This window comes from Sturnira hondurensis, unplaced genomic scaffold (genome assembly GCF_014824575.4).
Source record: "Sturnira hondurensis isolate 20B ecotype Veracruz unplaced genomic scaffold, ASM1482457v3 Scaffold0005329, whole genome shotgun sequence".
Taxonomy (NCBI): domain Eukaryota; kingdom Metazoa; phylum Chordata; class Mammalia; order Chiroptera; family Phyllostomidae; genus Sturnira; species Sturnira hondurensis.
Window position 1 is genome coordinate 3952246 of NW_028077960.1, and position 23822 is coordinate 3976067.

A 23822-nucleotide genomic window follows, 5' to 3' on the forward strand; every position below is an offset into this window, starting at 1 on the left:
TGGCCATGAACTACAATATAATAAGGGTTATTAGGATTGACTAGGTTATGATGTGTTAACGAGCAAGACCAAAAGCCCTGTGGCTTAGTGTACAAATGCTTATTTCTCACTCCTGCAAAGCCACCTGGGTCCAGGCCTTTCCCATGCGGTGACCCACTGACCTCAGCCCCTGTCACTCTTCAGCTCTGCTGTCTTCAAAGGAACAAGGCCTTCTCTGAGGTCACTGCAGCAGGAAAGGAGAACATTGGCAGTCTTACACCATCGATGAAATGCCTCAGTCTAGAAGTGACACGTGTCACTTCCACTCACAACCAGTAAGTGGAACCAGAGCTGGTCACATAGTTCTGACTGCTGTGGGGAGGAGAAACATCATCCTCCTGGTGCCGGAAGATGGACGCTGTTGCGTGTGGGTGAGTGTGGGAAATCCCTCCCACAGGGGCTTCTCCAATTACATACGTAATGTGCTCAGCACAGGGGCTTGGTGCTCGATAAACAGGGCAAAGTAGGGAGATGAGGCGAAAAACCCCTAGTGGGGAGGAGGAGAGAAGAGACAAAGGAAGGAGAGACACATGGAGAAAATGCAGAGAAAGAATTCAGATCCAGAACACAAAGCCAGAAGGCCTCGGGGCCCAGCCAGTGGTGTGCCGGAACCTGCTCGCTTATTTCCCCATGAGAGTCCATCGCCGGATTTTCAGGAATTTTGCAAGCCAGTTGTTAAATATAGTGATTATTAAAAATTAAAGTATATAAGCGTATAATTAAACAAATTAGATCAAAGATAATGGTGATAAATTACCCAAAATACTCTTCCCACCCCAGCTCCATCCAGAGACATGATTTGGTAGCTGGTGGGAATATTCACTCTGTGGAAGTTGGCAAACACTACACGTCAGGGCTGTTGTCCCCTAGAGGCCTGGTTGTTAAACACGTATCAGGCTGGGCTGGCCTTCCTGTCCCAGTGCATCTAAACTGGGAGTTTCAGTGAAGCCGGTAAGTGGGCTCTGAGCTCCCCGGAGCAGTGCTGGGGCAGAAAATTCCCATTTGTTGCCAGCAACTGGTTGAGAGCAGGGAGTTAAGGGAGTAGTGATGGGTGAGCATTCCCATTTGGAGTTCCTATGGGAATGGGCTGCAGGGTCAGCCACCCTAAATCACAGTATTTTGAGAATATAGACATTCCCTTCTGTAACTGCAAAGCATGGCCCTCACTCAGAAGCCTAAAGCATTGTTCGGTTCCCAGGAACCAAAGGCTGGTGCTGAATAATAATCATCACCTGCCAGGAGCCTATTGACCACGGGGGCTGCCTGCTGCCTGTAACTCCTGGTAACAGGGAGCCCCTCTGAGAGCTATCCTTGCACTGGCTCCACAAAGAGGTGGTACCTCTTTCTCTCTGGAAGCCTGTTACTCGTCTCTAAGACAGCAGCTGTCAGAACTGAGCCAAGGCTGGCAAGTGGAACCGCGAGAGGCCTGGGTGTATTTGGCCAACTAGGAATCTAGCTGGGAGTGTATGGGGCTTGTTTTTATAGCTGCTGTAAAAATTCTCCTTACACTTGCTACTTTACTTTCTCCTGAAGCCCCGAGCCCTCTCTCCTCCCCCTCTAAACCCAGCTTGGCCATTACTGGCCACTTCCCCCCAGTGCTCAGGCCCCTTTGAAAGCACCATTACATGTCTGGATGGTTTATGGATGTCTAGGCTTCTGCCTCCATGCACTGCATCACTCTGAAAGCTGGACCATCGGATGCAATTGCACAGGGGAGAATCAGAGGGGATTACTTTTTAATGCATGAATGTATTACACCAAGTGGATAGAAATGCTACGCTGGCAGTTTTTACTTCTTTATAGGTTTCTGATACTTACAAATCAATTAGTATGTGTTTACTTATATTAAAGATTCCAGTCTTTTTGAATCAACACTATCCGAGTGGCCAATTAAACTTACCGAATCCTCCATCTCAGGTACGGTGGGAAATTACTGCCCTTCCCCGGATTTCTGAGGGATCCCAAGAGGTTTCCTGGTCTCCTGGTGAACAAACTCAAACTCAAATTCCTGACCCTCCCTGATTCTTTTTTTTACATCACTTTATTGTTGTTCAGTTACAGTTGTCTGCATTTTCCCCCCTCCCACCGCTCCTCTGCCCCCACCCCAGCCAATCCCCCCACTCTCCCTTGCTTCCACCCTCCCCCTTGGTTTTGTCCAACCCTCCCTCCAACTACCCCCCCATCCCCTCTGGCTATTGTTACATTGTTCTTAATTTCAATGTCTCTGGTTATATTTTCTTTGCTTTTTTCTTTTGTTGATTACATTCCAGTTGAAGGTGAGGTCATATGGTATTTGTCCCCCCACCACCTGGCTTATTTCACTTAATATAATGCTCTCCCAATTCTTGATCTTCTTTTGTTGACTGCTTTTCAATAACCATTTTACATTTTTTAAAATTTTCTAGCTGGGCTGAGTTTTAATGTTCCTCCACTTAAACCGCCCCGTTCAGAGCCACAGAGTCTGCTGGGGGCTGCCCCCCGTCAGCAGGGTGGCCCACCCGGCCCGCTGCCCTGAGCTGGCAGCACTGGCAGCCCCGACAACAGGAAGGAGGTTTGAAATGCTCCGTTTTTAAAAATTTACCTAAGAAATAGCTGAAAATATTCTTGCTGTGAAAGATGTAAAGCACACTGACAGGCCAGGCACACTTCCTGCTGCCTCCGCTCTTCCGGGAGATACCGGCTCCTAGATCCAGGCGTTGCCTTCCAGGCCCTTTTTTAGGTGTTTACATAGGTTTGGAAATATATACACATAATTTTGACTTGTGTGTGAAATATATTTACAAATTCATTATGTCTGTGTTGTTCTGCAAGTTGGTTTTTTATTGTTAACGATCCTTCTTTTAGATACTTTCATGCCAGCGTCATTTGGAAACGGCAATGTCCAGTTAAGAAACCACGACGTGCCGACCAGTAGGGTGAATTGTGCTTTGTGAGCGAGCCCCTGGAACCTCTGTACCGGGGGAGCTGGCCCTCAGCCCACAGGAAAAACTGAGGGGCTAGGTAAGAACGGGTGTGGGAAACGCTACCTCACCCTGGATGTCTGTGCTGAGCCCCAGCGTCCTTCCTGAGACTCAGATCTGACTCTTCCAGCTTGGCTCTTGGGTGATGAACAAAGCCTCACCTTCCTACTTCCTCACTGAATGAAACCAAGCCCAAGACCCCTTTGGGTTAAGGAGTTTTGCTGCTGCTTGCTCTGGAGACCCAGATCTGGGACCTAAGCTCCCAGTGTGGGCAAATCCCCCTGGCTCCGGTCAGCACAGCTGACTCCCTCTGAGCCCCGGGCTCCTGAGGCGGGGTTCGCCCCCACCCTGATTGCAGACTTTCTCTTCTTGATCAGGCCCTGTCTCTGGTCAGCACAAAGGTTCCAGTGGGCAGTTTGTGTGACTGAGCCATCCTAGGTCCCTTAGCCCAGTATGTTTTTCAGGGCCCTTTGAGTTCCACCCTGGGGGCTAGGCTTAGTGCTAGATTTCAATCGCAATGGGTTGCCAGGCAGGAAACAGGAGCAACAGCCCAGTGTGTGGCTGGCCAGACTGGGAGGCCTGGGTGCGGAGAGCCCAGGACCTATTCCTGACTTAGGGAGGACTCTCCAGCTTTCTTCCTTGGGCTTGGGGAAGACCAGATAAGCACACCCCATAAAAAGCAGCACCAGGGTGGTGGCAGTGGGGTGGGGGGGGTGACAGGCCTCCCAGAGCAGGTCAAATGTGGTGCTATACTCAGGGCAGCCTAACCTTTGCTGAACAAGAGTAATTGTCAAGCACAACCAAGGCGATCGCTGGGACCATCAAGGCTGAAGATGTCTGAGGACAAACAGGAGTGACCCAGCCTCCTGTGGGGCCCTCGCTGCACTGCACCTAGGACGCTGGATTATGGTTGTCTGTGTGGAAAGTCTGCCAGGTGAAGACCACCTCCCTCACTGGACCGCAGTGACGAGTGGGTAGAGGATGGTGGTTTAGTGTTGAGCTCGTGCCACTAGGACTGCATGCGATGGGGCCTGCAGGACCCACTGGCTGCCAGGGCGGGTGGCTGTAATGACCAACGCATGCAGGTCTGGCTCCAGAGCTCGGCAATGGCTAACCTGCAGGATATCAGCAACACCAGAGTCTACAGCTGAGGGACCTAGGGGTGGCAGGGTGAAGGGTGAAAACATGCCTCCTTGACTTCTTTTTCGACTTTCCTTTCTTGCCACAGACCCAGACACCTGACCACTCTCACTTTATGCTCAGCACATCACCCCTCAGGACTGGCTCTGTGTTACCTTGAGTTAACACATCACCAGGAGGTCCCAAGCCTAAATACCATGTTCTCTCTCAGACCTTTCCTGGTCAACCTAAGTAACACTTAGCTCACCTCCTGGATACTCTTTGTTACTCTAACCTGTTTCATTGTTTTCATGTTACTTAGAACCACTTAAAATGATTGATTGATATATTTGGCGTGTGTCCCTAACTAGGAGACAAACCCCATGGAGACGGGAGGTCTGCCCCTCATTTCCTCTTGGAACCCCAGAGCTCGGCACATACTGTGTGGGTGGAAAAGTGGGGAGCAAGTGTAGAGGAGTGAGGGGGACCAATAGCCCACACACTTTGCAAACTGGTGTTCACAAGGGTCTTCTTCTGCCATTTACTGGCCTTTTACTGGCTGATACCAGCATCAGCCCCAGCTGGAAACAGAAGAACCTCACAGGGGCCTGGCCCAACTGGTGGGTTTCTGAAATCAGTGAAAGGAGAGGACTGGGTGGATGGACAGGGGGACCTAGAAAATTTCCTGCAGACTCCTGAAATTTTTTTAAAAAATAAAAATAGTCACAAAAACTGAAGAAGGAATTCACTGTCTTTTTCTTCCTCAAGTCCCTACTTTCTTGAGGTTGGCTCTGCCATGTTGTAAGGCGTCCAGCAGAGGCGGCCAGGAAGACTAAGGAATGCACATGCCCTGGGTTCATGGGCATTTCAGCTCTTCTCTGATTTTACCAGGCCTTCTTCTAGGGGCAGCCCCTCCAGGAGCTCTGGGGGTTCTGCAAAAAGCAGGGCTCTGTTTCTGTTTCTAATTGCAGGCTGGCATTCAACCTAAAAGAAGGATACATTAATCACCACAAATGCATGCAGATGGCTCTCTGGGTTTTGTGAATTCCATACCATCTCTTGTTTCCCTGCTGGGCCTCAGTTTACGGTGCGCCCTGCCAGAGGTGAAAACCTTTCATTGGTGGAGAAGCAGGGCCTGGCTGCTGCTGTGTTTGGGCCGCAGAACTGAGGGGAAAAGTGTTATTTTAGGGCGTTGCCAAGAGTGAGAGCTGTGATTTGCGCAGTAAACTCAATCACAACTCCCCTTTTCACTTCTTGAAAATAAGCAATAACATTTTAGACCATATTTTATCCTGTTGGTATTTCACTTATTTATTTATTTGGGTCAGGAGAGGTAGTTTAAGTTAAATTCATCCAGTGGACTTTGATTTATGGGAAAAGGAAAAATAAACTTTCTGTTTGCAGGAGGATTTTGTGTGCGCACACACACACACACAGAGATGCACACACATACAAACATGCACGCACATCACCACAGCCAGTCACACAGAGATGCATGCTCGTCATTTAGGATGAACACTCCGTAGGCTGAGAGAGAAATTTATTTAAAATAATAGAAATAGAAATAATTTAAATATAAAATTTCAAATGTTTTCCTACAAGATAAACTCAAAGTATAACAAGGTGCTGTTATATATAGCGCTGACTGGGGTGGCTCAGTGGATTGAGCGCTGGCCTGTGAACCAAAATGCTGCTGGTTCAAGTCCCCACTGGGGCACATGCCTGCATCCAGGCCAGGCTGTGCAAGAGGCAGCTGATGATGTTTCTCTCACACATTGATGGTTTTTCCCTGTCTCTGTCAGTAAAATCTGGTCGTTGATATAGGGGGCCCCCTACCCCCGCTCACTGCCCCCCCCAATAACCCAGGATGATCTCCTCATCCCAGGATCCTTAACTTAGTAACACCTGCAAAGATGCTTTTCCCAATTGTTGGTTCTGGGGATTAGAACATGGACATATCTGGGGGTGGAGGTAGGCCCTATATACACCACCACAGAATTGGCCATGGTATTGGTGAACTCTTCAAAGAGGCTGGCTTTGAGAAGATTCTGTAAGAAACTGGAGAGAACACAATGTAGCAAAGGTTCTCTGGAGACAGAAAGAGGCCAATGGTTCCAAATTTGAGCGCAAGATAGGGGCTAGACTTTAAAATGCATTTTGGCTTTTCTCTTGGGCTTCCTGTGGGATTCCTTTAACCCTGCAAGTGCCTGTCTGCGAAAAATCAGAGCTCTGCCAGCTAAATTGAAAGCCACACTCACTTGGCTGAAACCGTTTCAGTTCTGCTTGTGCAAACCTTCCGCCTTCTCTCCACCATTCCTATTCCATAGAGGGGAGGGTCTAGCTGCCTGTGTGTTTTTAAAATGTCAGAAGCTTCCTTTTCCTGCAGAGCAGGTGTCTAGCTGGCGGCATGTGAAGAAGGCACTTCATGCTGCATCGGTCATTGTGCACTAAAGAGAAACTGATAGAAGAATAATTAATTACAGTTGAACAGTAATCATAAAAAGCAAAACAAGAGATTTAAATAAAATAGCTAAGGGGAAAATGGGTTTCCTGGAAGGGGAGAATGGTGTCTGTTCACCGTGGAGAATTTATATGTCGAGTAATGCTGGGAATGAGCATGCAGCAGAGGCGGTCAGAGGTCTGAGGGGCTCCAGCGAGCTGGAGCTGCTTCCCATTGAATTGTCTCATTAGCTGGCTGAAGGTACAAATAAATTCCCCCAGTGTCTTTGTTGTCTGACAAGATGGAAAGCAGGATGAGTCCTGACAGGGCAGGGGGTGGGGTGTGGAGAGAGGGAGGGTGACTCTGGCAGCCCTTGAACCAAGGGAAGGGCCCGGAGGGAGTCTGCTGTGGAGAAGAAGAGGCAGCGGGGAAGGGGTCTGCTCCCTTTCTGGCAGAGGCAGCAGCCCAGGCTGCACTGAGGGCAGGGAGGGCAGGACTCCCAGAGCCCAGCAGCTTTGCCCCAAGGCCAGACAGCTGCTGGGTGTTACCATGGCAAACCCCACTTCACATCACCACAGCTTATGCTGCAAGCAACACTCTGGAGCCACAAACCCGTCCTCAGGGTGCACTCAGCCACCACCAGCTCCAGCCACGGCTCCTGGACAGACTGCCCCGTTGTGAATGTTTGCAAGGAGCTTACAGGAAACTCACTACAGTAAATAGAAGTGCCAACATTTTTAAAATAAATAATACTTTTAAAAATAAGAAGATTCTGGGAATATTGCAGTTGTGGCAACATAGTTGCTTTTTTACGATAAACAACAGTATGGTTCACATACTGTACTATGTGATTGCATCACCACAATCAACTTAGAACACTTTCATACCCCAAAATGAAAGCCCGTACCCATTAGCGATCACTCTCCATTTCTACTCACACTCCCTAGTCCTAGGCAAACACTAATATACTTCCTGTCTCTTTAGTTTGCCTGTTCTGGACATGTTGTATAAATGGAACCATATAATATCTAGCTTTCACTTAGCATAATGTCTTCAAGGTTCATCCATGTTGTAGTATATGCCAGAATTTCCTTCTGTGTAAGGCTAAATAATATTCCAGTGCATGGATAGACCCCTTTTTGTTCATCTGTTCATCTGTTGTTGGGCACTTGGGTTTTCTCGTCTTTTGGCTACTGTGAATAATGCTACTATAAACATTCGTGTACAAGTTTTTGTGTGGACTTATGTTTTAGTTTCTCTTATGTATACCCAGGAATAAAATTGCTGAGTCATAAAGTAACTCTAGGCTTCACATTGTGAGGAATTGTCAAATTGTTTTCCAAACTGTCAGAAGTATAATTTTTTTTAGTTGTGAAAAGTGCTTTTTATTGTGCCTAAAATTTTCCAGCAAGGTCACATAAAAGATTTAAAATGGTTTCCTAATATGTGGAAGATAAAATCTCATATTTATAGCATAGAGTTTGATTCCTTTGTATGCATGATTAATCAAGATTGTCTTTAAATGATAACTTGATATTTTCAAAATTGTACTCAGAAACACTATTGTATGCCATTTATTTTAAGATTGATATTTGTAGGATAAGCTTGAACAGTAAGACATTTTCATCCCTCAATTTCATACTAGTTTTAATATTCACAATGCTTAAGTTCAAATAAACAAATATGTAAGCCCATATGAGAAACGGATGAAGATGAATTACCATTTTTATATAATTGGGTCAATTGTTTTTAAGAGTAAAACATTAAATTTGGATTTAAAAAATGTAAACTTCCAATGTTACTGCTAATTCAAATATATGTATTATATTTGAATAATGGCTACAAAACTGCCCATTAGCCTTTCTCGTCAAAGAATAATTAATCTCTTGAACCACTTTTCTTTGGCATCAGCTTTCCCAATAAATAAACTCAGATGAGCCAGAAAATTGCCATCTTGGTACTTGACAGCAGAGGGATGCTGCTAGGGTCTGGCTGCGTCTCATTACTTGGTGGATCAGAAACAAGCCCCGTGGCCCTGATGGTGCGGTCACATGCTTCACTTCGCTAGGTTCCACTTACTTTCTGACTTCTGTACTTGATCTGAATGTCTGCTGAACAAAAAAATCACTTTCTTTTTTTTCTTTCTTTGTCTTTTATTTCATCTTTATTGTATTTTTTCCATTACTCTTTAGTCCCTTTACACCCTCTGCCCTTCAGCCATCATCAACACTTTTGTCTATGTCCATGAGTCCTTTTTCCTTTCTGTTAATTGAGAATCGCACCCCCTGCCCAATGCCTCCACTAGCTGTCATCCTGCTCTCCATCTATGAGTCCATGCCCATTTTCCTTGTTAGATAAGTTAATTCATTAGAGTCCATATATGAGTGAAATCATCCAGTATCTGTCTTTCTCTGACTGGCTTATTTCACTTGGCTAAATGTTCTCCAGGTCTATCCACACCATTGCAAACGGTAAAATTTTCTTTTCTTTTATGGCTGAGTACTATGTCATTGTGTAAATGTCCCATAGTTGTTTTATCCACTCATCTACTGAGGGACATATTATCTGTTTCCATATCTTGGCTATCATAGATAACACTGTAATGAACATAGGGGTGCTTACGTTTTTTTGAATCAGTGTTTTGCGTTCCTTCAGATATATTCCCAGAAGTGAAATAGCTGGGTCAAAAGGTAAATCCATTTTTAATTTTTTAATGTATCTCCATACTGCTTTCCACAGTGGATGTACCAGTCTGCATTCCCACCCCTTTCCAAATCCATCCTCACCAACACTTGTTTGCAGATTTATTGATGACAGCCATTCTGATAGGTATGGAGAGAGAAGGAGAGGAAGAGAAATATCAATGTGGGCTGCTTCTCCTATGGCCCCAACACATCTGCAACCAAGGACCTGGCCTGCAAGCCAGGCATGTGCCCTGATGGGGAATCCAACTGGTGATCTTTCAGTTTCTGGGACAATGCCCAACCCACTGAGCCGTACCAGGCAGGGCAAAAAGAATCACTTTCAATGGCTTCAATTTTTTTTACTCTTTTTGCTTGTTCTATTTGGGTGGTTTGATCTTCCTCCTTTCTTCTTTTTGCTTTTTCTTCATTTCTTTCTTTGGCTTTCAATGCTCCATCAGCTTCCAGAGCAGCTTCAAGATGCAGCTGTAGTCTGGCTTTGACCTGTGCAGCTGGCAGCACATGTTCTACTTCAGGTTTGATGTTTCCAGGTTGCACATGTTTGGTGTTGCCTGATTCTTTGTGTTTGCCTTTATCATTCTCCTTTTCTCTTTTCTCCTTATCTCTGCTTTTATGTTGTTCTCTATCCTGAGATAGACTATGGATTCTTCTATGACTAGACCTTTAACTACTTCCACTATGGGAACATGGATGAGGTCTTGACCTAGACCTTCTTGTTCTGCTTTTTGACCTGGACCTCTGAACTCTATAGGTTTTCCCTTGACCTTGAATGACTTTGACTTCATTTTATTCTAGAGCCATAAGCAGAGCTACTGCCTGATTGCCTGTGTCTTCTATCATAAGAATGTGAATGAAGTTGAAGATCTCTGGACCAAGTTCTTAACTTTGACCTTGATTTCATTTCTTTTGGGTATATGTTCTACTATCTGAAGAACTACCTGGAAATGGCCATTTACAGAGTTTCTTGCTTTCTCTCGCTTCTGCTTTCTTCCTCAGATGAACAGTATCTTATTTCTGGCTCCCTGCCTTCTAGATCACAACTCCCCTTGACTTGAGGGCACTGCAAACCAAGAAACATTTCTTCAAATTAGGGTGCCACCAGCGCCCTTCAAACTTTCTCCAGTTTAAGCTCATCACCTTCCTGGTTCCCTCAACAGCATAATTTTTGATCTCCTCAGATTCCTCCATAAAAATACATAAAACAATGAGGGTAACAAAACAAAAAGCTCACAAACATTGATAACAATGTTTCTAAAAGCAAGTTCTCCAAACCAGAAGTATCTGTATTACCTGGGGACTTGTTGGAAATGCAGATCTCAGGGCCCACAGTAGACCTCTGAACCTATTTTAACAAGCCCTCCAGACGAGTCTGGTGATGCTGACTCTGAAGTTGCAGAACCACTGATCTACAACAAAACTAGGTAACTAGGTATCATAACAAGCTCCAAAGTCTGAGCAGGTGAGTTCAAGAAACTTGTTGCTGTGAGACTGTGATTTTGGCAATTATGTGGGAGGGAGGGAAGAACAAGAAGTGAACTCCAGGAGCCCTGAGAACCAGAGAACCCACAAATGCCCTTGGGAATATTGGTGGCCCAATCTGAGAACAAGCCAAAAGATGGAGGAAACTTCAATTTGCACATGGATGCAAGTGGATCCTGGGGGGTGGGGGGTGCTATAACACTCAAGGTGTTCTAAATTTTTTTAAACTAACAAACCAAACTTCACTGTAAGATAATGTTCTGTGTAGAAAAAAATACCTGCTGGGATCAGAATTTAAATTGAGAATTGCAAGGGGTGGACAGGGAAGAGAGAGGAGATTCATCTAAAAATGAGACAGAGCAGTGGATAGACAACTTAGAAAATAATTGGAGATTTTATATATATGGATATGTTTATATGTATACATAAGTCATTTTGTGAAAGTAGTGCAAGGAAAATTTTCAGGGCAGTGAATAATCTAGGAAAGTTGCCCTAGCCTACTTTCTCCTCCTAAAAGTATAAAAAATTTCTCCCATTAAAATGAGCAACAGAAAATGATCATGAGCAAATCCCACACAAAGTCATTCTAAGAAAATAAAAGACAGAATTTGTCTCTGGAGATAACACTAGAAGGACATGCCTACAAAACAAATAAAACTTGTAACCTAATATATTAAATGAACTAAAATAAATGAAAGAAGATATTAAGAAGACTAGTTCTAACAAGATTATATTCTAATAAGCTTATAAAAACTTAGCAGTAAAATCATTGAGAAAAGAAAGATTTGAAAATATAAATGACAGAATTTAGAAAAAAATAAGAAATAAAACATTTATTTTATAAAGAGTAAAACAGAAGGGACACATTTCACCTATCTATTGCTATATAATGAATGAGCCCCAAATTTAGTGGAATAAAACAGCAAAGCACCAGGCTTGTGGCTTCCAGCCTTAGTAGGACTGCGAGAGCTGGGAGTAGGTCTGCTTCCAAAATGGCTCCCTCACTGTCTGTCTGGCATGATGGCTGGAGGGTGGGTTCAGCTAGGACTGATTACCGGAATGATGACAGGTGGCCTATCCAGCATATCATTCTCAGGGTAGTCAAGCTTTGTACGCAGTGGCTCAAGTTTCTAAGACTGAGTGTTCCAAAGGCCAATGCAGACCAACTTGGCCTTTTCTGACCTAGCCTTGGAACTCACATAACATCACTTCTGCTGCGCTCTGTTAGTCAAAGCTGTCGCAGGCTCACAAAGATTTAAAGGAGGGGGGGACGTGGGCTTTCTCATGTTAGGGGGCATGTCCAAGAGCTTTTGTCCATTCCCCCAACTTTATGAAAGTATAATTTGCATGCAAAATATGACCAATGACACTCAAATACAGAACAGGCTGACAGGGTCCAGAGGGGAGAGGGGAGAGAATCATAGGGGAAAAGGGGATAGACTCACATGAACAAGTATAAAGGACACATGGACAATAACTAAGGGTGGGGGGCGGAAATGGGAGGGAGGCGGGGAGCATGGGGCAGGGGATGGGCAGGGTTGGGAATATAAGACAGAAAGCTGTACTTGAACAAGAATTAAATAAAAAAAAATATTTAAAAAAGTATAATTTGCATGCAATAAGTTCATCTATTATAATTGCTCATTTTAATGACTTTGGGTAATTGAATAGTCTTGTAACCACCAACACAGTTGATATATGGAACAATCCTCTCACCTTAAAATATTTTCTTCTGCCTTTCTGTGGCCATGTTTTAAAACCACCACAGAACCTAAATATGAATGAACACCAGTTGCAAAGGATAAAATACTTTTAAATAAGACAAAAATAAAGTGAAAACTGATTTAAGAGAAAATGGCACACACAGAGACACACATGCACACGTGTTAGGTAAAGGTGACTCCATGTATGTAGGATGGAAATCCTGAAGATGAAAACCCAGTGCACAAAACAAATGTGAAAATACTTCCATTAAGACAATTTTCTGAAATACACAGACTTGAAACTTCGTAGTGAAAGGTACATCTCCTATCTGGGAAAATCAACCCACAACAGCCAATATTCTAATAAAACTGCTGGATTTCAAAAAATTGCAAAACAGAGAGTCATTTACAGAGAAAAGAAGTGAGAGAGTCATCAGACTTTGGACACAATGCAACATTACGCCAGAGGACGATGGAGCCACGTACTGAAACTGTTCAAGGAAACAAACTGAGGTAAGGATTTTACAGTGACCAAAGTGACCGTGTAGAAAGGCACAGGGTCACTGTTATGAACACACAAATAATTGGGGGAACAGTGTCCCCTGCGTCCTTCCTGAGGCACCTACCCGAGAATGAGTTTTTAAAGAACAGAATGACTAGAGAGGTGCCTGCCTCCAGACTGGGTGAGCATTAAAGACGTCTTTTCCTGTAGAATTAAGACTAAATGACGGTTCTTGGCGAGAGAAAACGGTACTGACGGCTTTCTGTTCTGACCATCTAAACAGAGCACAACTGCCACAAATGGAGGGAAAATGGAGAAAGCACGTAAAAAGTTCAACAAACTTGTGGATTGCACTGTAGGTTTTAACTAAGAGTAAAAGGATATTCCTTCATATTAGAAGCTGTGGAGATGGTATGGAGGAGACAGAGGAAGTTACTAGATAAATTCAAGATTGCACATGGGGAGGGAGAACCAACAGACAATATCCTGAAAAAGAAGAGACTAGGAGTATACATTTTAGAATAAGTATAAAGGTAACCATTAGAAGGAAAATACACACTTGCCTAAATTCAAAAACGATAATCCCCAATACAAAAAAAGCCACACACACACACACACCACCACCACCACCACCAAATAAAATAAGCCATAAAGACAAATACTGCGTTGGTCAAAAAGTTTGTTTTGTTTTTTCCATAAAATAAAATACATTTTTCATTTTTCACCAATAACTTTACTGATGTGGCTATTTTGAATGTGTTGGCTATCTCCCTCATGGTATAATGTTAACTATCCCCATGTGTTTTCCGTTGATGTCTTGATTTGCTCACTGTCAACTTCCACGGGTCTGCCTGACCGTGGAGCATCATCATCCAATGAGGAATCCTCAGCGTGAAACTTCACAAACCACCTTTGACACATTCAATCAGTCCCACACCTTCTCCACACACTGCACAGGTCTTTTTTTGCTTTTCAGTTGCATTTTTACCTTTCTTAATATAATAAAGCATAATATGCCAGAAATGTGGTGTATTTTCTTCCGTCCTCAATATTAAAATGGTTATACAGTGTTTCACCAGCTTTGGTTTTTTAAATGCATACTGATAGGACAGCTGTCACAATACAATCTTAAAAAAATTATTTCAAATGAAGTTAAAGATGACTAAGTACTACTAGAGCCATCTTACACAAAAACAGAATGAACTTTTTGGCTAACCCAGTATCATATTTCCAAGAGACATACCTAATATATTAAACAATATGACAAAACATTTTAGGCCAGCGTATCAACAATGCCAACCGGTGTGAGGTGATATCTCACTGGGTTTGATTTGCATTTCCCTGATGATGAGGGACATTCAGCATCTTTTCCACCTGTGTGTCCTCTTAGGGACATGTCTATTCAGTTCCTCTGACTATTTTTTAAGCAGATTGTTTGGTTTTTGCTATTGAGTTATATGGGTTTTTTATATATTTTAGATATTAAACCCTTCACAGATATGCAAATAATATCAGTCTCATTCAGTAGACTGACCTTTCATTTTGTTATGGTTTCCTTTACTGTGCAGATGATTTTTAGCCCCCTCTATTTGTATTTTTTTTTGAAATTTTGAGTAGTAAGTTACAAAGTTATATGTGTGTATCTATGAAAAACAAAGGACTGGATTGAAGGTTCTCCATAATAGTACTCAATCTGTTTTGGGGGTGTTTAAGAAAATGTCCCCAAGAAGATGCATGACATACAGCTATGCCATCTATGTAAATGCCTTCTGTTGCTTTTGAGGTATCCCTGCACTTTTGCCACCTGATTTTCCCCTCACTTAACACAGTACATTGTGGACATGTTTCCATTCCTGTACATAGACATCTAGGTCACAGTTTTAATGGCTCCATCATCTTCCACTGCACAGAAGTGTCATAGTCGTTTTAATTACTCCCCCAGCCACTGATATTTGGGCTGTTTCCAAATGCTCATTAATATAAATAAGTGTTGTGATGAACATTTTTCCTCATACATCTTTTCACACTATGTGGTTATTTCCTTAGGATAAGTTCCAGGAAGTGGGACTACTGGATGAAATAGTTACTAAAGACTTTTAAGGCAGACCTTGGAAAAGGTGGGGTACACGACACCAGACCTGGCTGAGTGCCAAGGAGTCCCACGGTGGCTCCAGGCCCCAGAAATTTGGTCTCATGGCCACTAGCTTTCAAGCCCCCTCACTTTGGGCAGAGAACACCCCTCTGACTTGGGAGGTCTGGAGTGGGGTCTCGGAACATGAATTTTAAGCAAACTTCGGGCTGATGGTGATGCAGGTGGTTCAGGGTCACATCAGTAAATGAACACATCAGTTCTGTCTCCTCGTCAGTATCTCCTGAGAAGCTCTGAAAACACTCAAGGCTTGCGTAACCCTGGAAAAATTTCTCAGCAGATCCGAGATACCGCTGGTATGTGAACAGACTGCATATGTAGATGCATGCATGCGATCCTATCATACTACATGCTGATTTTTTCTGTCATGCAGTCTTATTTTTTCCCTCGCTCAGTTTTTGCTTGCCTTTTTCCTTTTTTTCTCCTTATCTTCACCTTACCCCTACCCCAGGTAACCTGTGCTAACAACTGTTATTGAACTTCATTGTCAGTATGGTTTTCTCCATGCTAATTTGACATGTGCAAAAACATTAGGCATTACATAATGCATGTCACCCAACTCTCAGCAAGTAGCAGAAACCAATTCTGGCTGATTTAAGCAGAAAGGACGTGTCTTAAAAAGATCCTGAGTAGTTCACAGACTCTCTGTGTGGGTTGGAGAAACAGCCTGCAGGCCATTCGCCCAGGGCCGTGCCCCAAACCATGGGCAGGTCCAGGTACCATGGCACTGACCCATGAAGGCAAATGCTTCCCCACCCACAGCAAGATGGCAGTCTTCTAGGGAGGCTGGGTGGGTACTAGGTGCTCTTCATCTCCCAATCACACTGGTTTACAAATTAATTTGTGTCCTGACTTGACTCTTTTAACCCTCTCTGGCCTCTGTCAAAAGCACTGTGATTGCCCTGCCCCATTTCCTGGTCTATCTCTCTTCCTCCTCACATTGCGCTGACTCTGGGACCCAGGCTATCTAAGGCCCGAGTTTTGAGCATGACTGGGAGGGCCACCTTCCACCAACTCTGTGTGGCCTCCTGAGATATGACCACGTGTCTGCTACAGGATCTGCGTGAGACTCTGTGGGGTGTGCTTTGTGGGGCTCCAGAGGGAACCTGATCCTTGCGTGCTGGGAAGAGCAGGTCTGTGTATCCGGAGCTACCTGACCTGGCTTGAAAGTGGCAAAACCCAGAGTGCACCCTGACTCCGGCATCAGCACCTGTGGCTTGGGGCGTGCTTTCTGTAGTCACTTGTGCACTGTTTTTAGGCATGCAAGGATTCAAGGTTGTCAGGCCTTTGTTTTTGTTAGCTGGCCTTTCTCAATCAAGAAGTATCATAGGTCATGGACAGTGACCTTGCCAACATCAGCCTCTCTGAATCAGCACTAGGGGGTTGGGAGGTGGGCTTAAAGGAAGCAAATTTCAGGCAACAACAGTCAGAAAAGGAAAATAAAGGCATTTTGGTTTGTTTGTGAAACTACTTGGGGGTCATCTGGGATAACAATTCCTTGCAAGAGGAGAGAGAGGAGAGTATTTTTATATAAATGATGTAACAATCAAGTCCAAGTTTCCTATAACATGTTCAGAAACACAAGGCATCGTGTTAGGTCCTCCAGGAAGCAGGCATCAGTAGCTAGAAGTGCAAGATATTGTTGGCACGATGCCTGCATAGAATTAGAAGGAGGAGCAGGAGGAGGCTGGGAAGCCTTCAGATTGCCAAGCAGGTCTAAGCCTGTGGAAGGAGAGGGGCAGCAGAAGGACTGGGTCCAAGAGCCTCAGACTCTGGGGCAGGTTGGAGAAAGCTGTCAGCCCAACATGGAGCTCCATTACCAAGAACACCCAAGAGGGCTTGCACATGGGGCAGAGGCGGGATATGGCACCCCTTCCAGACTTGTCGTTGGCAGGACGCCTGGGAAGAGCATCTTCTAGGCCCTGCTGCCTGGGGCTGTTCGTGACCTGCTCTCCTCACAGTGACATCAAGTTCTTTCTTGAAGGTAGATCCAAGCAACTTACCTCTGTGGCTGTTACAGCAGGCTTTAGCAACATTTCCATCAATAAAGATTATCATTTTTTAAATTAATGCAGTACACTATTTCATAATCATTTCAAACGTGTAAGAAATATAAAAAGAAAAGAAAAATGCTTCTATCCCACTAAAGATTTTCTATTTGTAATATATACAGATAAGCATATTATTTTTATTTTAGAATAAGATTGTGCTGTACATACGGTTTTAAACCCTTTTCACTGAAAATATATTTTGAACATATGCATATTCCCCTTTAATGCATAGAAAGCTATGTATTTTCTAATGACTGCATAGCGCTCCTGTGAGGGAACGTACCTTCCTCTGTGAGAGCGCCTTCCTGCAGGCAAGCCCTGGGGATGTTTTCCATCTCTGTTACTGTAGACGTCAGGCAGTGACAATCCTGGTTCCTGTGTTGTTCTTGGAGGCCTCCAGGGATTCCAGAGCTGGCCTCAGTCACTCTCTGAGGCTATATCGTCTTGACGGGTGTTGTTCTACCCCGAGGCTCCCCTGAAGTGTTGCCAAGGATGCAGGAGTGCAAAAGCAAGAACCCCAGAAGAAAAGCAACTGTGCCAGGTGGCTCCGAGGGCCCTTGTGGGACAAATAGCTGGGTTGGGCATCATGGCTCAGGGAAGCCAAATTCCTCGCCTCCTGGTGCATTCCTGCCAGGGATTATGGCCCCATAGAGCTGTTTATTTTGTTTTGTGTCTTGTTTTATGCCCGCTGCTGCTTTCTGAGATTTAACCCCCAAATCCAATGATAAGAGTACAGGGAAGAAAGTCCTCAGAGGTAGAGGGCCATAGGCAGAGTCACATCATGGTAAAGATAGCTTTCCTCCGCCTTGTCCTGGGGACATCCTCCACCTAAGCCTGGAGCCAGCAGTCACAGTTTCCATGGTGACCTGCAGGGGTAGCTCCCATGGGGAGTCCAGAGAATTGTTGTTTTTTCCCTCAAACACTCTCAGGTACTGGGATAGAACCTGGTCCAGGTACTGGCAAAGAGACTGGTGGTAGGGTATCCCTGAAACTAAAGACCAAAAGCCAGAGGGAGCTAGAAAGCAAATATAAAACTAGACTCTGCTGCTCTTGATTTTGTCACTAATGAACTTAATTTCTAAATCAAGCACCATCCTATTGCTTTTACAACTTCCATCTCATTCCAGGAGTTTCCCCTGCCCTTCTCCCTAGGGCTGGAACTATGATCTCAGGCTTACATAGTGTTGGATGGAAGAGTTCTTAGTGGTTCTCAGTCTTTGTAGTACGTCCCCCTGACATCTGCTGAGCTAAGCATCACCCCTGCTGACCCTGCACAGATGTCCACCGAGACCTGTGCATTCCCCATCTGCTATGTCAGCCACCACCCATGCTGGTCACTGCCTCCTTTCTGCTTTCTTGGGCTTTCTAAGTCTTCTGTTTTAAACATATGCTACTTTTAAAATTAGAAACAAAAAAGGTTATTTAAAATATTGTTTTTTAAATGTATTTTTAGTGTTGCTATATGTTGCTTTTGTGTCTTAAAAGTGTGGTTCTGGAGTAGGAAACAGGCAGGATTTGGAACAAGCTCTAGAAAAAGTTCATTACTTGGATGCAAAGCTGGGACAGTTCACATGGAATAGATGCAAAGCAAGCTAACCTTAATATATGTTTATCAGCTTGTTGCTGGGGATCCTTGGGAGACACTCTGGCTCCATGGAGGAGCCCTGGATTTGTGTGCAGGAAGATGTGACGGGCATGTGAGTAGACAAAGCTGCCTGCCCTGTGGCAGTAGGGCCCGCCTGGCTGGAGCAGGGCCAAGTTACAGACAAAGGACTCAATGCAGGCTGGTCCTTACAGGAGAACTTGGACTACAAATATGCAAATATTCAAATGTTCTCACTCCAAACAGATTCCTAGTTTGGAGATTATGGTTTCTGGAGCCAAAGCACTTCTGTGCTGAGTCACTGACATTGTCCAGAGGAGAGGACAACTTGGCCAACCCACATAAAGGTTCTGATTCTGTATGGAAACAGGTGTTTGGATTGATAGACTTTAGGATAAGCACACCTCTTACAAACCTTTCTAGAAAGTGTACGGTAATTTGTATCACGTCTTAAAAAGTCCAGACCTTTTGATCCAGTAACTCCTCTTCTAATAGTCTTCAGAAATTCACATGCAGATTTATGCATAGTGCTGTTATGATGTTAGCCAAAATGGTACAAAATGGAGACAACCTCAGGGTTTGATAATAAGCGAACAAGGTTAAATAATCATGGTGCACCCATGTGAGTCTAGTACGAAGCCATTAAAAATAATTTTCAAAATTTTATTGACAATGGGAAATGTTCACAGTATAGTAAGTATAAGATAAGGTTTCAGAACCGTATATACAGTGTTGTCTCAATTTTATAAAATTTTAACACACATATTCCCAAGTAAACTATTAAAAAGAAATATATTAACTGTTTAGGTGTTCGTAGCTGGTGATTTTTAGGTCCCCTTGTATCCACCACAAGAAAGACAGCTTTTTTATTTGTTTGTGAAAATAATCAAATCTATTTGTTATTTTACCAAGCTCACCAATCTATCTTATGACACTAATTTGAGAATCAGACATATAGTAGAATAAGCACATACCAGGCTAGCTATGAATGTTAGACAAGTTATTTCATTCCTCTGTACTTGAGTTTCCTCATCTATTGTATATAATGGGAATAACAATATTTACCTCCCATAGTTATCATGGTGATTTAATAAGATAATAAAAAGAAAGTGGTGAACTTGTAGGAAGTGTTCAATAATATTAGATTCTTTCCCCAGCTTCCTTCTTCCCCATTCCTATTTTAGTTTTACCTTTAGGAAATAAGAAGAAGAACATGAGTATTGAGATCTGTGTACCATTTATCATTTATTATTACTCAATTTAACAGCCTGCTGGTTGTGGTCTTTAAAAGCAGTTTCAAAGAGGAGGAAAATCCCTATGCTTGAGAAAGAAGTTATATAACGAGGGAAGGTTTCAGAGAGAATGCAGACATTCTTAACTACTATTTTCATCTGTCTCCTATTAAGAAGAAATGCTATCAAACCAGAATGGAGGAAATTGAAGGTCAAGATAGGAGAGAGAGAGTAAAAAACTATGTTAAACAAATATATAAACTGGACTCTGCCTCACTTTTGGCTGCAACATGAAATTACATTCCATAGGAGGCCACTGTTCAAATATTGCATGCATGCCTATGAACTTGTGGAATTTCCCTTGAACTCCTCAAACCACAATGAGAACACTGAGGGTCAGGGGAGTGGAGATGGGAGAAGGTTTGGGAGGAAGAGGTCTTTGGAGAGAATGGTTTGTGCACTGCAGGTACTTCCCTTTCATTCAGAGTTAGAGAGAGAGAGAGAGAGAGAGGAATGGGGGGAGAAGGAGAGGGAGGGAGGAAGGGAGGGAGGGAGGAAGGAAGGAAGGAAGGAAGGGAAGAAGGAAGGGAGAAAAGAAGGGAGGGAGGGAGGGAGGGAGGAAGGGAGGAAGGAAGGAAGGAAGGAAAGAGAGAGAGAGGGGGAGGGTTGGATGGAGGGACAGAGGGAGGGAGGGAAAGAAAACCCAACACACACTTTCAGCCCCTGTGGGCTTCCTGACTGCCTCAGGCCCTGGCTGATGAGGAAGATTTAACATTAAACCAAAGCTTACAGTTTTCCTCTTTAAATAGGGTAAATTTTGAATATCTGAATGGAGACTGTACTTGGTGACTGAAAGTGATTACAGAACTATTATTTATCACAAGTGACCAGAAAAGTCACGGGGCTGATGAATTTTCATCCACAAAGAGCAGAGGATATCCCTCACTGAATTTTAAGAGACTAACGGAGGCAAATAAAGTTGCTTTCTTCTTACAGTCAGGAAATGCACCTACACCCAATACACTACCTATCTTGCTTAAATGAGTTTAAGCGAGCTGGTCCAGACAAGTAATCTCCCAGATGACCACAAGGGTCACCTGTAAAATCTTTGAGATATCCTAGGAAATCAGACAGAGTAGTCAAAAAATAAACATGGAAAATGTAAGTCCTGATTTTAAAAGGAGGGGATAGATGAAATCTACAATTTGATACGTAAAACCAGTGCCAACAACAGCCTAGATTATTAAACAGGTGGTTTTCTGAGTACTTTGCAAAGGAAGTGATGTTTGCCAGGAACCAGTGCTAATTCACTCAGAAGTGCGAAGTTTTTTCTTTTGTGTGTGAGTTACTAGATTAGTGGATTGAGGGGGTATCATAGGCTCAGTGTCTTATTTCCATGAGGCCTTTTACTAAATCCTTCATGATGCTCTTGTGCAAAGTTGGGAACATGTGAGTGGAGACTCGAAGGTAGATTTATAGTTGGTTGGACGGAGGTTCTCTGGCAGTGTCGGTTGAGTCCTTGTCACCATGGTGGTGAGTGTGTGGTGGCATTTCAGGGGGGTTGCTCTGGTTCTGTCCAGGTTCATACTTTGTGTTAATAACTTGAAAGAGGAAACTGAAGCCAATTTTATCAAAAAATGTGGAAGGCACTAAGACAGAAGAGACAGTGAACACGTGAATGATTATAAATTTAAAAAAATCTACAGTCATATCTGCTGACACATTTTGACAAGAAAGGGCAAAAAATCTGCCATCAAGACAAGGACTACTTACATCTGATCCAAGCACAGTGTTTCACTCTCAGACAGATGCCAACTTGCACAGCCCACTGACACTGAAGGTCCCCTAGGTTACATAGCTCTCTATGCCACTATCCCTAGGGTCAGCCTCTACCTTATTTTCCTGGTTAATTATAGCAACAACCCTGCTCCTCCCCACAAACAGGTCCCAACATTGCCAGACAAACCCCACTTCAGCCCTTGAACTCCTCAAGAACTTCCCCAGCTTAGGGCCCTGCCCTGGCTCATGGTTTTAACTCCCTGGGCATCCTGCCAGCTCATGGCCCATTATCAGTGCCCCCAGAGCTCTGAGAACAGGGCTGGAATTCCTTTCCCTCCTTCTATGAAGAGTCTACTAAAAATTCAGTTATTTAAAAATTCAGTTACACCAGTATAGAATGGGGGAGTCTTGTCTTCACAACAGTCTATATTGAGACTTTGGGCCAATTTGCTAGAGACCAATTTACCTAAGGTCAATTTACCTACAGTACCAGCTCTGGAAAATTTATATCTTAAGAGCACATTTGTGGCACTTCTGAATAAAATTACTCTGTCTCCACAAAGCATTTAAAGTGCTGGATGACTCCTCCAATTTTACCTTTAAAGATATTTTATGAATTAGTATTTTAAGGCATTTCTACTTTGATTTCACATTTCTGTAAGTTATTTTTAAATTTACAGTATATCACTTAGAAATTTCTAATAAAGTCCTGCCCTAGAGAAACTGGTATATTTTTATATAAATGTGAACAAAAAAGTTTATTCCAGTTTTATTTACTTTTAAAACATATTTTAGTGATTGTCCTATTAGAGTTGTCCCATATTTTCTCTCCCCTTTATTCCCCTCCACACTACATCCACCCTTCCCACCAGCATTCCCCCCTGCCATTTTGTTCATGTCTGTGGTCATACATGTAAGTTCTCTGGCTTCTCCCCTTCCCATAAGATTCTTAACTTCCCCCTATTTTGTACCTACCATTTATGCTTCTTATTTCCTGTACATTTTGCCCCATTCTCCCACCACCCCTTCCCCATTAAAATCCTCCTTATGATCTCCATTTCTGTGATTCTGTCCCTGTTCTAGTTATTGGCTTAGTTTGTTTTCATTTTTGAGGGTCTGTTGTTGATAGTTGTGAGTCTGTTGTCATTTTAATGTTCACAGTTTTGATCTTCTTCTCTTTCTTACATAAGTCCCTTATTAATAAGGGACTTATAATTCATATAATAAGGCTTTGGTGATGATGAACTCCTTTAACTTGACCTTATCTGGGAAGCATTTTATCTGCCCTTCCATTCTAAATGAAAGCTTTGCTGGATAGAACAATCTTGGATGTAGGTCTTTGGATTTCATGACTTGGAATAGTTCTTTCCAGCCCCGTCTTGCCTGTAAGGTCTCTTTATATATATTTAATTGACTATGCTATTATAATTGTCCCATTTCCCTCCTTCACTCCCCTCCACCCTGCATACCCGCTCCCACCCACAATCTCCCCCTTTAGTTTATATCCAAGTGTTGTAAGTTCTTTAGCTTCTACATTTCCCATACTATTCTTACCCTCCCCCTGTCTATTTTCTACCTACCATTTATGCTACTTATTCTTTATACCTTCTCCCCTCTTCTCCCCTTCCCACTCACCTGTTGCTAACCCTCCATGTGATCTCCATTTCTATCCTTCCACTCCTGATCTAATTGTCTGCTTAGTTTGCTTTTGTTTTAGGTGTGGTTGTTAATAACTGTGAGTTTGCTGTCCTTTCACTGTTCATATTTTTTATCTTCTTTTTCTTAGATAAATCCCTTTAACATTTCATATAATAAAGGATTGGTGATGATAAATTCCTTGAACTTGAACTTATCTGAGAAACACTTTATTTGCCCTTCCATTCTAAACAAAAGCTCTTCTGGATAGAGCAATCTTGGATGTAGGTCCTTGCCTTTTGTGACTTTGAATACTTCTTTCCAGCCCCTTCTTGCCTGGAAGATCTCTTTTGAGAAATCAGCTGGCAGTCTGATGGGAACTCCTTTGTAGGTAACTGTCTCCTTTTCTTTTTCTGCTTTTAAGATTCT

General features: G+C 43.3%; 1 pseudogene; it reads right to left on the reverse strand.

The window, feature by feature from the left end:
• Positions 1 to 3988: 3988 nt before the first annotated feature.
• Positions 3989 to 10338, reverse strand: LOC118987681 (serine/Arginine-related protein 53-like; annotated as a pseudogene).
• Between the last annotated feature and the right edge of the window lie 13484 nt (positions 10339 to 23822).